Here is a 15615-nt window from a genome sequence, read left to right as displayed (position 1 = left end):
TAAATTCTGATCAGAATGAAGTGACAGGACATGCCTGTGAATGTAGTCAGAATCGAGATGGAGTCACTTTTTTCAAACCCTCAACAAAAATAAATGAATACAGCTGGGAGGTCACCAAGGAGGGGACCTTGTGCACCTGTGCCTTCTGGCAGAACTGCTCACAGAGACTGCCACACCGCCACCTCGCGCAAAGGCCACACAGCCTTACCCAAAGAGATGCAAGGACATCTGCCCAGCAACTGGCAGCCCTTGTGGCTAATCCTCGGAGCCAATATTATCGCTTCCAAGCGTCCTAAGTGTCCTCATTTCACACGGAGACACCGCCCCTGTGTTAAGCTCCTTAAGGATGCCCACCATGTGCGACGGCCTGTGTGCTCCACCGGCAAGGCTCTGCTGTTCCCAGATGGATGTCACCCCCTGTGGAGAGTCCCTCTCTGACTGCTGCTCAGCTTGACGTCCCCAGTTCCACATGTACTTAGCTCCTGCTCTTATTCAAATGAGGGCCCTTGTCACATGGACTTCTGCTGGGGCTGGCTCTGCTTTGGGATTCTCCTCAACCCTGCCCAGCGGTCAGAGGCCAGCAGCACTGGCTTCATCAGGGACCCTGAGATACAGGACCCTGAGCCCCACCCAGCCCCACTGCACAAGAGTCAGCACTGTGACAGGATCCCCAGTGATTCTGACATGGTGCTTGACAGGCCTGGGCCATGGAGTGCCTTTCAGACACCCCAATATGCTATGAGTAGAACCAAGTTCCCCTTCCTGCCTGTGGGCCATGCCAAGACACACTCCTGGCCTTTCCTCGGCCCCCTAAGTCCAACCCTCTGAGCCCTTTCACCTCTACACACCTGTGTTCGGTCTGAGCTCTTGTCTTCATGTCCAGCCCCCTGGTCACTTCCTGACCCCATATGAAGAGCAGTATTGGGTCCCCATCCCCCCAAAACACACTGATAACCCTACAGCAGACCTTTCTGGTATGGGCTTTTAGCCCTCTCATCACCAATGTGGACTGAGTCCCAGGATTCTTTGGGACAACACTAGATCTCATTGTCCTGCCTTGGTGTTTGGGAAACACGGTCTTCCTCCCCAGCCTCCCGCCAGTCCTGGACCACCCTGGACAACCCTGGGCTGCTGTGGGATCATCTCCCATTCGTGGTGGTGTTGGGGCGCTGTGGGCAACTGGCTCTCAGCCCTGAAGGCTCTGCAGTGGGTATCATGGCTGCAACAGCAATCAAAGCCGAGGGGACTGGGCAACTGAAGTGAGCCTTCATCTCTGCAGAGGACGGCTCGGCTCCTCTGAGGCTGGTAGTGATTTTTTTTAAGTAGCCCTTTTATTCTGCCCTAAATTAGCTGAAGATCCCTCCAGCAGGGTCCTCTTAGCAGATGGATTAGTAACGGGCTGCACCAGCTCCATGGTCAGGCAGAGGGGTGCTCCCGTCCCAGCTGAAAAAGTACCCCAAATCCAACTGAATGCAACTCGAAGCCTGCCCCAGGGAGCTGCATGGTGGCTGGTCATCCTGGCCTTAGACAAGGAGCCCCGTCACCTGGGGGGTGTGGAGCGGGGGTATCTCTGCTGGCATGCACCCTGCACATGCATTTCCCCAGTTTCCTCTGCCACTGCAGCCCTGGAACCACTGGCTGTCCCTCAGACAGTAGAAGAAGCACCCCCACGCTGAGCGGCCAGGCACGGGGCAGAACAGTGCTTGCAGACACAGCTGTGCTCCACCCGCCCAGGACAGGGCCAGGGTCCTCAGGGAAGGGGCCCTATCCCCAGGGTATACCCCTCCCAAAAAAAAACGTGGAGCTGGTGGGGGCAGCCGGGTGTGCCACTAGCTGGCACGTTACTTGAGTGGACAGCAGTGACCAAGGGAGGAACTGGAGTAAGAGTTTATGAATTAGGGTCAACTGAAAAATCGAGGCATTGCTGAGGCGCATGCACATGAAAACCCCGTAAGAAACAGAGAGCAAAGGAGAAGAAACTCCAAGTTCAAAACTCAGGGAGTGGTGACCTCGACACGGGGGTGCAGGGGAAGTTCTTCATCAAGGTCTAGCCTTTGGGCTGCGTGGTGGATTCAGAGACACTCCTTCAGCTATAAAGAGCAGATAAAAAATGTTAGAGTGAGAGGGGGCTGTGGGTGGGACTGACAGCAGCAGTGCCCTGTAACCGAGGGTCCTGTTTAACCGGAGGCTGTGCATCCAAAGGTCAGTCAAGCCCAGAGAAGGAGGGAGCAAGAGTGAACCAGGACAGTCACGAGTCGGCCCCATCGAAATCGAACCAGAGCCTGGCCAGACGGCGGACCACAGCTGACTGGCGTTGGTGTAATAATGGAGGCACTGCTGGTCGGAGGACGCTGGAGGAGGGACAGCCCAGACCTGGAGTGAAGGCCTAGAGCCCAGGCCTGGCTTTCTAGGCAGCTGCTTTCTCAGGAGGGGGAGCATGGGAAGAGGGGCGAGGGGCAGGGTCAAGGTGCCAAACAAGGCCCTGACCTTGGTGGACAATCAGCCAATGACAGGACATTAGTGTCCCTGGGGACAAAGTGAAAAAAGAGGCGGCTGGCATAGAGACTGAGGACCAGACACCCCGCGAGGTCACCTCTGGGCTGAGAACCACGGGTCACGGCCAGCAGGGGTCTAGGAAGGTCAGAGCAGCTGCAACCAGGGGACCCAGGGCTCCAGCCCCACCCACCGGCCCCTTCTACTGCCCAGGATCTTCCTTTGAGGAAACCTGGAGTGTCAACATGTCTCCAGTGTCCATTTGGGGGCTCTTACTTTATTCTTCAGCTGAATTTTTGGCAATAATAAGAATATGAATGTGAAGCGCTACAGCAGGACGCAGGACGTTCCACGTCTGTTGCATGCACTTGGTCCTCACAGCAACCCAGGAGATGGTTACCATTATAGCTGTCCAGTTACTGGAGCCAATGTAGGCATAGAGAGGTCAATTAACAGGCTTAAGGCCACAGTGGAGTGACAAAAATTGGTACTCTCTACTGTGGCTCTTCTGGAGGGGGCGGGGTGGGGGTGAGGTGCTAATCAATGCAAAGGGCACCCCTTCCAGCAGCTGCATGGGTTCTGCTAGTCAGTCTCAGTGGTCCCCTGCCCTGCTCTACATGATAGTGCTCCCACTTTGCTGGGCAGGGGAGATCCCTAAGGGGACTGAAGGGGACACAAGCCACAGGTGAGCTTGAGTGGCCCAGACAGTACCGGACCTTGCTGATAGAGGACAGTTACTAATGGGTCCAATCTGCCTGGCTTCTCTTGGGATTCTGACTCTGCCAGGGGGGTCTTCCTCCCAATCCCTGCAGCCAACCATTTGAACCACCACCCTGAAGCCCCTTCCCGAAGGAGCCTGGGCTCTGCTCCCCCTCAGGCACTGAGGCGAGCTGGCCCCGCTGGCTTGGGGTCACATGAAGGCCTTCTCACGGATTTAACATGTTTACTTGACCTTTCCAAGTGTGAGCTCAGAAACAGGCCTAGAGGAGATGGTGGGAGCTTGTTTTTCTTAAGTTAAGCAAAACTGATGAGTAAACTGAACTCTTGGACAGAGTCCACCTGATTTTCTCACCAGCTCCCTCCCTCCTTCAGTCCAAGGATGCAGTTGGACTCACAGAGGAACCAGTATTTATGGGATAGCTCCGAAAGAGGAGAACCACATCCACTAAAACACGGTGAGCCACGAGGCCTGCGGGTAAGTATTTTCAGTGTGCCGACAGCCATGGTGCAGAACAGGGGCCGGCAGGTGGGCAGCTCTGACTCTATTCCCACTTCTTGTTTCAAGCAGATGGCTTCTTGTGTTAGGTAACTTCTAAAACAGTTCATGGCCAATGCACGGAGGAGAATCAGCTCAGGTGGCACAAACATGTTTGCATCTGAGACCAGAGGTCGTAAACCCCAGTGTAGGTGGGGCCAGGCAGAGACTTCAGTGAATCCTCGGGGGGCAGGGGGTGCGGGGCCTGTGCAGACCCAAAGAACTTAGCTCCTGGCAGGAACATCCTCCTGGTGTTACCAGATTTCCTGCTCTTCCAAAAAGGTTAGAAACGCTGAATTTTTTATGTGACACTTAGGTTTGGTGTGACCCACAGAATATTTCTAGGCCTAGGCACCCTCAGCTGACACTGTGGCTCCTGTTGCAGGGCGAAGCCCATCGGCCACCTTTATTGGAAGTAGGCCCCCGCTGTTCCCTGGGGGACAGCTCTTCTGGGGTGTCTAGAGTATCAACCACAGAAGCACAAGCTCTATAGGAGCTGAGAATGTCATCAATGATCTTTGTTGGGAACGAGCCTAACTAGCTCTCTAACTATGGGACAAAGTCAGGACAGCACTAAAACCCCTCTTCTCTCTCTGTGGTGTCTGATGTGGATTCTGCGTGCGATGATGGGAGTCCCCACCTGACTAGTAGCCCAAGACCCCCACTTTCCTTGCATGGGCTGCTGTAGACCACCTGGGCATTAGGAGGCACTGCAGGGACACCAGAGACTAGTGGCAACACTGTCACCACAGAAACACAGCTAACCCACTTCACTTTATGCAGAGGGGTCGGTGTCTGTGCCTAGCACTTCACCCACAGTGACTCGTTCAGTCCCCACAGCACCCTGTGAAAGTGGGGACCTTTGTTACCCCAACCGCAGAGGTGAGGGGAACTCAGGAGCAGAGCGGGATGGGATTTCCAGGGTCACCCAGAGAGTCTGGGGGGAGCCCTTGGGATGTAGGTTCCTCGCCTCACAGGACATTATTCAGCACCCAGAACATCCCATGCCTACATCTATTTTTTTTCCATAAACCCAAACATCTTATCTCTTATTTTACCCCAGACAAGGAAAAGCAGACATTAGAGGTTTATGGACAAAAATGTACCAGCAGAGAAAAAATGACAGATAGAATCAACTTTTTCTGTTTGTGTGTGTGTGTGTGTGTGAATTGCAAAAAGGCAGAACAATACCCTAGTTCAGGTAGTGACAAAACCAATTTCCCAGAGGAACACAGACTAGGGTCTCCTTGGCCCTGGGTATCAGCAGTCATCATCCAGCCCCACCAGGAGCAGGGGTCCTCTCTGACCTTCAGATGCACCTTCTCCCTGGGCCTGCACAGCCAGCATGATGGGAGCACCACCCTCCCATGGCGTTTGCAGTGAGGAAAGCCCTCATGGGTCACTCTGGGGGCTTAGGGAGCAGGGTCTGGCACCCCTGAAACCCATGTGGGGTCACTGATGAATGGCCCCTGAGCAGGCGGAGGGAAATCCATGATTAACTGCACACGGTTCCTGCAGTAAGCAACAGGGGCCCCCGCACTGGCTCAGCCACAAGCTCACGGTAAGAAAATATGCACAGAAGCCAGCTTCTCTGGAGGGTCCCCACCCCAGGTGCTGGTTAAAGAACTTTTCACAAATTAGCTCATCCTGACAACAGGCCCTCATCTCTTCCTTTATAGAAGAGGGGATGAGGAATGTGAGTACCAGGAAGGTCCCTACTGCCCAGGGAGCCTGGGAGCCTGGTCAAGGTCATGGGCAGTCCCACCCACCTCCCAGTGCCACTCTGGGCTGTGCGTTCCAGTTGCAGGGTGAAAGTTGGTCTCTTTTCCGAGGCGTGGAATCCTTTTACCCAGTGACACTGTAAGAGAACCTGGGTCTGTTTGGCAGACAAAAGAGAAGTTGCTCTAGTGGAGGGGCACCTTGGGCTCCCACAGTGGGGCGGGGCTCTGAGGTCTTCCAAGGAACAGCGTTTTGGAAGTGAATGATGTGCCAAAACCGCAGACTCACAGACGGAAAGGGCTCACTCTTTTGGTTTAAATATAAAAAATGTGAGAATACAGGGCTTACACTTACAAAGCACTTTGTCTTTTCCAAGGACCTTCACAAACACCCCATTTGCTGTCTGAGTGAATCGTTCCAAAAACACCCTCAAGGATTAATGACGCCCTGTAGAACCCTGAATCCTATGACAGAATAACCCAGGAAACTGGGAGAGCTGCTGATTTCAGCTCTGTGCAAACCGGAGTGTTCTGAGGCTTTCCTTGGTTGGGTTTCAGCAATACGTGGCAGACTGTCACAGTGCCCGCCTGCCTCATCAGTCCAACCTGGGGGCCAAAACAATCAAGTACCAAGCACTCACTGCGCATCTGGCTCTATGCTCAGAATTTTTGACACATCATCTCCCTGATCCCCTCGTCTCTGAGAGAGGCACTAGGGGTCCCTTGTCCTAACAAATCAAGTTCCAGAATGAAGAAACGAGGCTGCTCATGTCGTGCACTGCAAAACATCCCCCCTGGTTGGGGCAGCGCCTGCAAACACATTAATATTTCTCCAGTGAAACCTATGAATATTCACAGCGAGTGAACCAAGGAATTCCTATAAATAGCCGCCCACCAATTCAGGTTGAGTCTTGCTGTCAAATTAGTTGGCCCCAAACTTACAAATAAAATTCTGGTTTTCAGAACAGAGTCCAGAACTTGTATCTTCATTTCACTAGTAGATGTGGTTCTGAGAGTTTCAGTGACTTGACTTACCGGGACCACAGCTGGAAAACACTGGAGATGGGATCCAAGTTGAAGACCTGACTTTAGGGACTGAGTCCTCAGCCACTTTCTGCATGGGAGACAGCAGGCTTGGGGGGGGGTGGCAGGGAAGAGCCAAGAGTTCAAATCCCTGCTCTGCTCTTAGGAGCTATGGAATCCGGCAAAGCACTTCCATAGAAAATAGGTTCCCATTTTCTATACAAGTCATTAAGGTTGTTCTCAAATATTCTAGCTTTCACCCTCCAGGGACATGATCAGTTTATGCTTCTCTACCAAGTTAGATGTGGCCATGAAATGTCAATGAGAGGCCTGTGTGTCACTGCTGGCTGGAAGCTTTCAGAGCCAGCAAGGAAGTTTTGCTTCCTTCCCTCTTTCTCCATCAGTGACCTTTAGGGGCTGCTCCTCCAGCCCTGGACATGAAGTGAGGGTACAAAGCTTGAGAAGTAGATCCTCCAGATGACCAGCAAAAGGCACACAGAGGGGGTGAAATCCAGGCTTTGAAGTCAGTGAGATTTGGAGGTGTCTGTTACTGCAGCAAGACCTTGCCTATCCTGACTGATACAGGGTCCTTCTCTATAAGACACATTGTGCAGAGACTGAGCGAGATGGAACCCAGAAAGCTCCATGACAGTGTCTGGCAACGGATGTCTTTGATTCTCCCATTCTCAGTACCAATTTCCCCAGCTGTCAGAAACAGGAGTAATGACTAACTTGCTCTGTTTTAATTAGTGAGACTGTGTGTTAACCATGAGGTATTAGTGGAAAGGATTTTCTGAATGTCTACAAAAATATTGGATGTTGACTTACATATTGTCATATGCATCCCTCCTTCTACTCTAATGGGGAGTTTGGGGAGAGGTGGTGGGAGTTTGGGGACAGAATCCAGCCCCTGTTTGGGAACAGTCAGCCTACTGAGGACTCCAGATTCCTAATGGAAGTGAAAGTTGTGGAACAATAAATATTTCCCAAGGCGGGGCTGCAAAGGGTCTGCCAGTATCTGGAGGAGGTCAGAAGGGCCAGCTACCCTGCGGCCAGCTGCGGAGCACAGAGGCGGCACTGATTCCTCCTCAGGCCAGCAAAGGGAGTGAGTGAGGCTGGGAGGGAGGCGCTCTGTGGGGCTGTGCAGTTGCCAGGGGACTTGCATTAGACCCCATTTAGCAACACGGATTAAGGAGCTATAAATAGCACCTGGGCTCTCTCCCAGGCCATAAAACACACTTGCCTGCCCTGCTCCCAGCCTTCAGCCTGCCTTGCTTAATTGGGATTCAAAATAAAATACCTGGAAGGCTGCGTTCTGATGGAAGGCCTCCATTGCCATGGTGACCATCACTGGGCCCAGGATGGGGCAGAGGCCTGACCTAGGGCTGCTGAGGCAGAAGAGGGAGCAGGAAGAAGGCAGGAGGGGTGGGGGGGACAAACATGGATAAGGTCATGATGGATGCTTGACATCACACATGGAGGGGCTGCTGGGCACGTGGCCTACTTCCCCTGATGGCTGCAAAGAAATGGCAGCTTGTCCATCACCTGTTCCACCCAACGGCCTGATGCACGAGGACCACTGAGGCGAGGAGGAGGATCTGGCTATGAGAGGCAGAGGTTCAAGTTTGAACCCTGGCTCAGTCCCTGAACAGATCAGCTGGGTGACCGGGGTCTGCTGCCACCTTCTCTGGACCTTCTACTGTAAAACCATCCAGTCTCTTCCACAGCAAAGGAGGAACTGAGTGACGAGGTCTCTGAGCTCTACAGCCGAGCTCCCAGCATTGGCAGGGAGAAGGCGGAAACTCTCTTGTGCTGAGTCACCTCAAAGATGCAGGGAGAACAGGAGGGGTGCACATCAGGGGTGGGGGTGGGGTGCTGCTGTTTGTGTGTTTGTGGGAGTATCTTAGAAGAATGTACAAGAATATGACAGCCTTGGTGGCCTCTGGGGAGGATGGCTGGGAACAGGGGAAGGCAGGAGACTCATCACTGTCAGATTTTAATTAAGCCATATGCACGTATTTCAATAGATAAAATCTAAATTTAAAAAATATTCTGGACTTCAAAAGCCCCTGTTTTAAGGACTACGTAAATGATCAGTTGGGCCCACAGGGTTGCCCTTCATGATCTGGTCTCTTTGATGATGACCACCATCTCTCCGTGTGCACCTTGGACTTCTTGTCAGGTCCTGAGCTCTGCTGTGTGTTTTGGAGCCTGAGGCAGAGGTGGGAGGACCAACTGAGGAAGGAGGGAGAGGAGGAAGGGGAAGTGGAGGGACGGAGCCTCCACTAGAGATGTCCCCTCCCCTGAAAAGCCCTGTGGCCTCCGTGTAATAGCCACTTTACATCTCAGCTCCAACATCCCCTTCTGTGCCTGCCTCCCCCATGTCACAGCTGGGCCCCTCGCCTGCCATCTTCTCCCCACTGCACTCCCCCAGAGCCCTCTCCTAATGCTCAGCTCCCCTGGGCCATCAGCGTTTGGTGGCTGCCCCCATCAGCTAGGGGCTGTTAGAAGCACACATCTCTGCCTGAGGGATCTCACACACTCCAGGCTTCTATCCTGGTGTTCCCTTGCTGGTTCTGGAGCCTCTGCTCCCAAGCTGCTTCCCCTGCTGGGCAAGCTACTTTTTGACCTTAGCTTGAGCAGAGTGCACTCAGGGAGGGAGGGAGGGGAGCCAGAGGCATCTCAGTAGATGCGCCCAGACTCTGTGCCTGCTCCAATGGTGGAAAGGTGTCATCTGGGTGTTTGGAATCCTTGGGAACCAGGAACCCAGGAGCAGGAGCTGCCAGGCAGAGGGCCCTGAGCTCTGCTGTGTGGCCTCAGCAAGTCCCTGACCCTTGCTAGTCCCCACCCACAGCAAGGGAGCTTAGACCAGAATCCTTAGGGCCTTGCCCCCTTGGACACTCTATCCGGAGTTCTAGCCCAATCAGGGAAGAACACCGAGAGGAGCCATGAAGACAGACAAAGGGAAATCTCCAGGGATCTTCAGAGACCAGAGGAGGGGCAGCAGGGATGTCCCACTGGGCCCAGGTGACATCCACGTGTAAGACACACTCCCAGGGGAACCCCAGTGAACTCCCTCTCTTCTTCCAGGCCTGAGGGGAGATCAGCGATGACGTGCATGTGCCTGTCCCGCCTGATGGACAGCAGTGTGGGGAGGAGGGGTGCAAGTCACGCCCAGCCCCCTCACTACTACTGAAGGAGCATTTCCTGTGAGTAAAGGGACACTGACTGCCCAGGCAGCCTTGAGTTTCACTCCAGCTTCTGTGGAAGGTAAATCATTGATGACCCTCCTCCTGTTGACCCTTCAGTTAGTTACTGATGGGTTTCTGACAGCTCGCCCCCTGCGCCCTCTTCGTCCCTCTTTCAGTAACGCCTCCACAGAGTCCCTCGGGAAGGCTGTCTGTTCCGAGGCCGTGCCCCGCCCCTCCAAGGGCTGAGCCAATCAGTGCACGCCAACCCAGTGGCCACAGCCATTGGTTCATGGGTGGGCATCTGAACCAAGCAGGGCCAATCAAAATGCATCCCAGGACTTGCCCCGGGCAATGCGGGTCCAAAAGTTCTGGATCCTGCTGAATGTGGAGGGAGCAGGTGGATCTTTGATACCCACCAGGGCGCCTGTAAGAGGTGAAGGGGACAGGCTCAGGGTGCCACTCTGGGACAGGTATCTAGGGATCCGTGTGCTATTTCATGTGGGTTGGGTGTGAGGCCTAAGGCCCCATAAGACATCTCCCCAAGAGAAAGGAGAAGAGATGGGAACTAAAGACCGGAACCTGGCAATGGTGCTGACCCAGGAAGCCGAGGTTGGAGCAAGATCTGTCTAAACTATTCAGTAATAAAAACACCTTCATTCCCATTTCTGACATGGGGTAGTTTGGGCCAGGTTTTCTGTTCCTTGTAATAAGAGAATACCACCAATAAACCGCCCCACTGTGCTAGGCCCATTCAAGACCTTGAAATGATTTCCTGGACTATGAGTCAGACTTCAAAGTCAGACTGGCCTGGCATTGAAATGCCACTCTGCCTAATGGAGACACATGCTGTGTGGTGGAGGATTTCTGCTCTGTGAAGAAAGGCATGGGGTGAGAAGTGACCTAAGGAGACGGGAGTCGCAGATGGTCCCCAAGAGGGCAAGAACCCAGAGTGGGCTGCACTGGGCCACCTGAGGCCAGGCTGAGGAACACACTGGGAAGAAAAGTGCAGCTTTTATGGAAGGGCTCAGAGCTCTGGCAAACCCTCCTTACCCAACGTCACTCCCCAACTGCAGACATATTACTGAAAGAGGGATGAAGAGGGTGCAGGAGGCCAGCCGTCAGAAACCCATCAGTAACTAATGGAAGGGTCAGCAGGAGGACGGTCATCAATGATTTACCTTCCACAGAAGCCAGAGTGAAACTCAAGGCTTGCCCTGGTGGTGTCCCTTCATTCAATGGAAATGCTCCTTCAGTAGTAGTGAGGGGGCTGGGCGTGACCTTACCCAACATCACTTCCCCTATTGGTGCCTCAAAACCTACGGGGACATTTTCCCTCAAGTTCAATGCATTCCAGAGAGGAAACAGTCAAGGAATGTCCAGGTTAGAGGGAGCTTTCGGGAAGAGTCCAAACAGGAGCTGCATAGCCAAACATCTGTGGCCCAGGGGGGCTCAAGTGCTGACTCAGAGCTGCCGCGGCCAGTCTAGAACAAGGCAGACTAGGACCCTGGTCTAGTCTCACTTCCAAATCGGAGTCCCTTCCACTGGCTGGTAGCTGATGTCTAGTCATCTTTGCTCTTGGGAGTCACATTTCCTGTTATGCACAAGTGAAGCCACCAGGTGGCGATATAGAGTCACCTCCGGAAGTGTGGAACTCTGACCTTCAGAGATTCACTTTAATGGGAATGTATCTTTATTTTATCTCAAAAGGTAATTAACATATAGAACTATGACCAATTAGATGATCACAGAAAAACCTGAGAATTATAATCGGTGTTACATACAAGGTCTCTTCCTGCTTCTTTTTAACCTTGCCAATGAGTTTACAAGACTTTGAAGTCAGACCGGCCTGGCATTGAAATGCCACTCTGCCAGTTATTAGCTGCATGTTTTTGGCAAGTCATCCCTCTTTGTCCTCCAACTGCCCATCTGTAATAACAGGCTCAGTACTTCTCTGAATAGGGCTCTCGTGAAGGAGAAGTTCATTGTGTCCACAGGGCTAGCATGTAGTAGGTGTTCAATAAATCTTGGCTGAATGAATGAATGAGGTGCCGGCAGAAATGCTTGGCTTCATACAGCAAGTGCCCAGCAAATGGCTGTTATGACCACAGGTAAAAAGGAAGCCCATCTACCAATGAAACTACCGTCCACAGGCAGAGAGAAAGGGGGCTTTGTAGGGGATGTGGGAGGCCAGAAGTCACAGCACCCAGGTGGCTGCTGCTGATTCACTGTGTGACACCCCCTCCCCACCACACATCTCAGTTTGGAAGCCCCTCTAGACCTGCCCTGCCTTGCGGCAGAGTTCACTGGCACACTCTCATGCGGGCTCTGCTGTGGCGACTGGGCCCCAGCAGTCCAGAGGTGACTCCCCAAGGGACACTGCCTGAGTCTGACTCGTGGGTGACTCCTGGTCTGGCTGCCCAGGCTCAGGGACCCCTTCCCTGGGTTGGTGAACCCTGCAGATGGCTTGGACAGTGCCACGCCCCTTCCAGAGCTAGGGGTCCCACGCCTACCCTCCCCCAGGCCTGTCCAGGGGCACAGAGGTCCTCTCAAAAAGGAGCCTTGCTTCCCCTCAGTGCCCTCAACTGCTGTGCAGGTTCTGGGAGGCTCTATTTCCCAGCCTGAGTGGGCAGAGCTCACACCTCGTAAAGCCACGGGGAAAATAATTGGCTGCTTTCGTAAACCGGGGCCACAAAGGCTCACTTGTGACAGGAGGCCGTGCAGCCTGCGCCGCTCCCAGCTCTGGGCAGCGGGACCCACAAGACACCACTGCCCGCCTGACACCAGCCACCTGAGTGCAAGGCCACGGGCCTGGCAGCCTCCCCACCCGGCCAGGCTGTCCCCCAGAGACTTCCAGAACGTGAGCTGCCCAAACACACCAAGCCGGGGCCAGGCCGAGGGGTCCTGGGGGCTGCCCAGGAGGCCTCAAAGAAGCTTCTGTGCCCTGATCAGTGCAGCCACCCAGGAGGGGTCTGCAGCATGTCCTGGTCACAGTCTGGCCCCAGCAGGCTCCCCAAGGTAGCCACCCACAAACTTCTCCTGCCAAACTGCACTTTCCACCCCTCACCCAAGAAGTGTCCCCCCAGCATCACCCCCACTGTCCCCCTGCTGTCCCCAGACCATTCCTGCCCTGTCCCCACACAAGGACTTCTCCGTGTGATTCTGACCCCCAGGGTCCCTTCCCGCCCACAGACAGGCCACTCACTGCCGTTATCCCTCATTAGATAATTAATCAGACCCTTCTTGACTGGGGGCCTTATTATTTAAAGCTGTGATTATTTATTTCAATGACACCTCATTATTTAAGCTATCAGGGAGAGAGCTTTTCCAATATCAGTGAATTTTTCTGATCTAGTCTCCTTTTAAGTGACCCCTCGACTTTGAGTTGGATCCTTCAGTGGGAATCTCTAAAGCGTGTTACGCCCTGGTCTGAGGCCCACCCGCCCTAAATACAGCCACATCCCTTTTGGAGGACTTGGGATTAGAAGACAAAGTCACCTCTGGCACTGTGACCTGGGGTGGGCTGCACGCCTCTTCGCTGAGTGGCTGGGCTTGGGAAATTCTTGGTGCCAAGTAAGGCCCCTTAATTTTCCAATGAGAATGTCCACCAATCCTGCCTTGGCTCTAACTTGGAAAATAACACTTGACATCTAATCAGCACCATAGAAAAACTGCATTCCAGGTGTTGGTGGAAAAAGGTGTGAGCTTGGAATCCCTACCACCCAATATTTTTCAAAAATTCCACATAAAGAAAACATATTAACCCAGAAAGTTTGGAAGTATGCTCAGCCTGTGACTCCTCTTCATGCTCCAAGGCCTACTCTGACCTGCCCATAGACCACACACACAAGCTACTTCATAGTTTTTTATTTGACTTGATGACATTAACAACTTCATAGATTATTAAAATTTTTTTTTTAAATATCATCTACAACAGCTGCCTGATATCCTTTTTGGGAATATCTCATTTTCCTTGGATATGTACTTTTAATTCCAGTTTTTTATTATTATATCTAAAGCAGCAGTGAGCAGTTTGGGATGTAAGTCTGATACAAGGCAATTAGAGAGTGGACAGCAGAGATAAGTTGCTATAGTAAAGAACCTCTGTCACCCCGGGGCTATATGAAAAGTAAAATCCTCACCAAAACAGAGCTGCAGAAGGAGAAATAAGGTTAATAAGAGGTTTTGCAAACCACATATCTGATTATCGGTTAGTACCCAAAATGCGTGAGACACTCAAATAACTCACTAACAAAAACACAAATAACCCAAAGCATGGGCAAAAAACAGGAAAAGAAGTTTCTCAAAAGAAAATACACAAATGTCCAACCCACACACACAAAAATGTTTGGCATCACTAATCATTAGGGAAATGCAAATTGAAACCACAATGGGGTACCACCTTGTACCCATTAGAATGGACTTCAAAAAAAAAAAAGATGAAAGATAACAAGTGTTTTCAAGGATGGAAAGAAAAGACAATTTATGTATACTGTTGGTGTGGATGAAAATTGATATAGTTATTATGAAATATGGTAAGAAGTTTTCTCAAAAAACTATCATCTGATCCAGTATTACCACTTCTGAGCATGTGTTCAAAGTTATTGAAATCAACACATTAAGGGACATCTGCTCTCCTGTGTTCAACACAGTTTTCATAATAGCCAATATAGGGAATTGACTGAAATGATCCCCAATGAACAAGTAGGCAACAAACTATTACTCATCCAAAATGGGGAAATCCCGTCTTTGAAAAAAACATGAGTAAATATGAAGGGCTTTACACTAAGTGGAATAAGCCAGGCACAGTTAGACAAGTACTGTGTGATCTCACTTTTGTGTGGAATCTTTCACAGGAGTAGAATAATGGCTGCTAGAAGCTGGAGAGGGTGAGGAGGAAAGAATGGGGTGTTGTTGGCCAAAAGGTACAAAGTTTCCAATATACAGGAGGAATAGATTTTGAGCTTTATTGCACAGTAGGGTGATCAATATATGATCAATAATCATGTGTTGTATTATTATAATTAACAAAGAGTAAATATCTCACCATAAAAAATGAAAGGTGAGTAAGCTGACGATATGTTAAATCATCCTATGTTGCATACATACATCCAAACATCTCATAATACCACACAAATGTATATAAGTATAATTTGTCTATCACAAATAATAATAATAATTTTTAAAAGAGGAAAATAAAGCTTTATTTCTCCATTCAATTTCATGTAAAGGCAATGCTGCCTTTACCTTATGAGGTATTGAGACACCTACAAACAATGTCACCTAATTCTACAAATTTTCTGCTACTCGGTGTGGTCAGGAAATGGAATATTTATTTTGATTAACCACATATTCTGCTAATGAAGAATTGACATATATTCCATACACTAACAACTAATCTTCTAAGGATGAGAATACAACATAGTTTACTAACACTTTTAAAGCAAAAGAGAATAAAATTTACATTTCTGTCAGTAATTCTAAATATTTGTCAGAACTTATTCCTGAATCCATTCATTCACAAATATTTCTTCAAGACATATAATGATTCAAGATGTTATATTAGATGTTATTATATCCATGATCCGTGTCTGTTTGCTCACATCAACATGCATGTTATTCTAACTTCACACATGATTTGAAAAGGCCATGCCAGCTAAGAGGGTAAAAGTCATAAATTTATAGAGAGTCAAGGTGTCTTAGTCATATCAGGCTGCAATGAAAATACCATATCCTGGATGGGTTAAGTAGCAGAAATTCATTTCTCACAGTTATGGAGACTAGAAATCCAGGCAGGTCTGGTTCCTGGTGGGGCCCTCTTTCAATTTACAGAACTGTTATCCACAGATGGTTCAGAAAGAGATCATCTCCCTCATTTCTCTTCTTACAACTGCACTGATATCACTCATGAAGGCTCCACCCCTCATGACCTTATCTA

Source organism: Callospermophilus lateralis, unplaced genomic scaffold, assembly GCF_048772815.1.
Source record: "Callospermophilus lateralis isolate mCalLat2 unplaced genomic scaffold, mCalLat2.hap1 Scaffold_63, whole genome shotgun sequence".
NCBI classification, from domain to species: Eukaryota; Metazoa; Chordata; class Mammalia; order Rodentia; family Sciuridae; genus Callospermophilus; species Callospermophilus lateralis.
The sequence above is the reverse complement of the archived record's forward strand: the minus strand, read 5'-3'. Positions refer to the sequence as shown.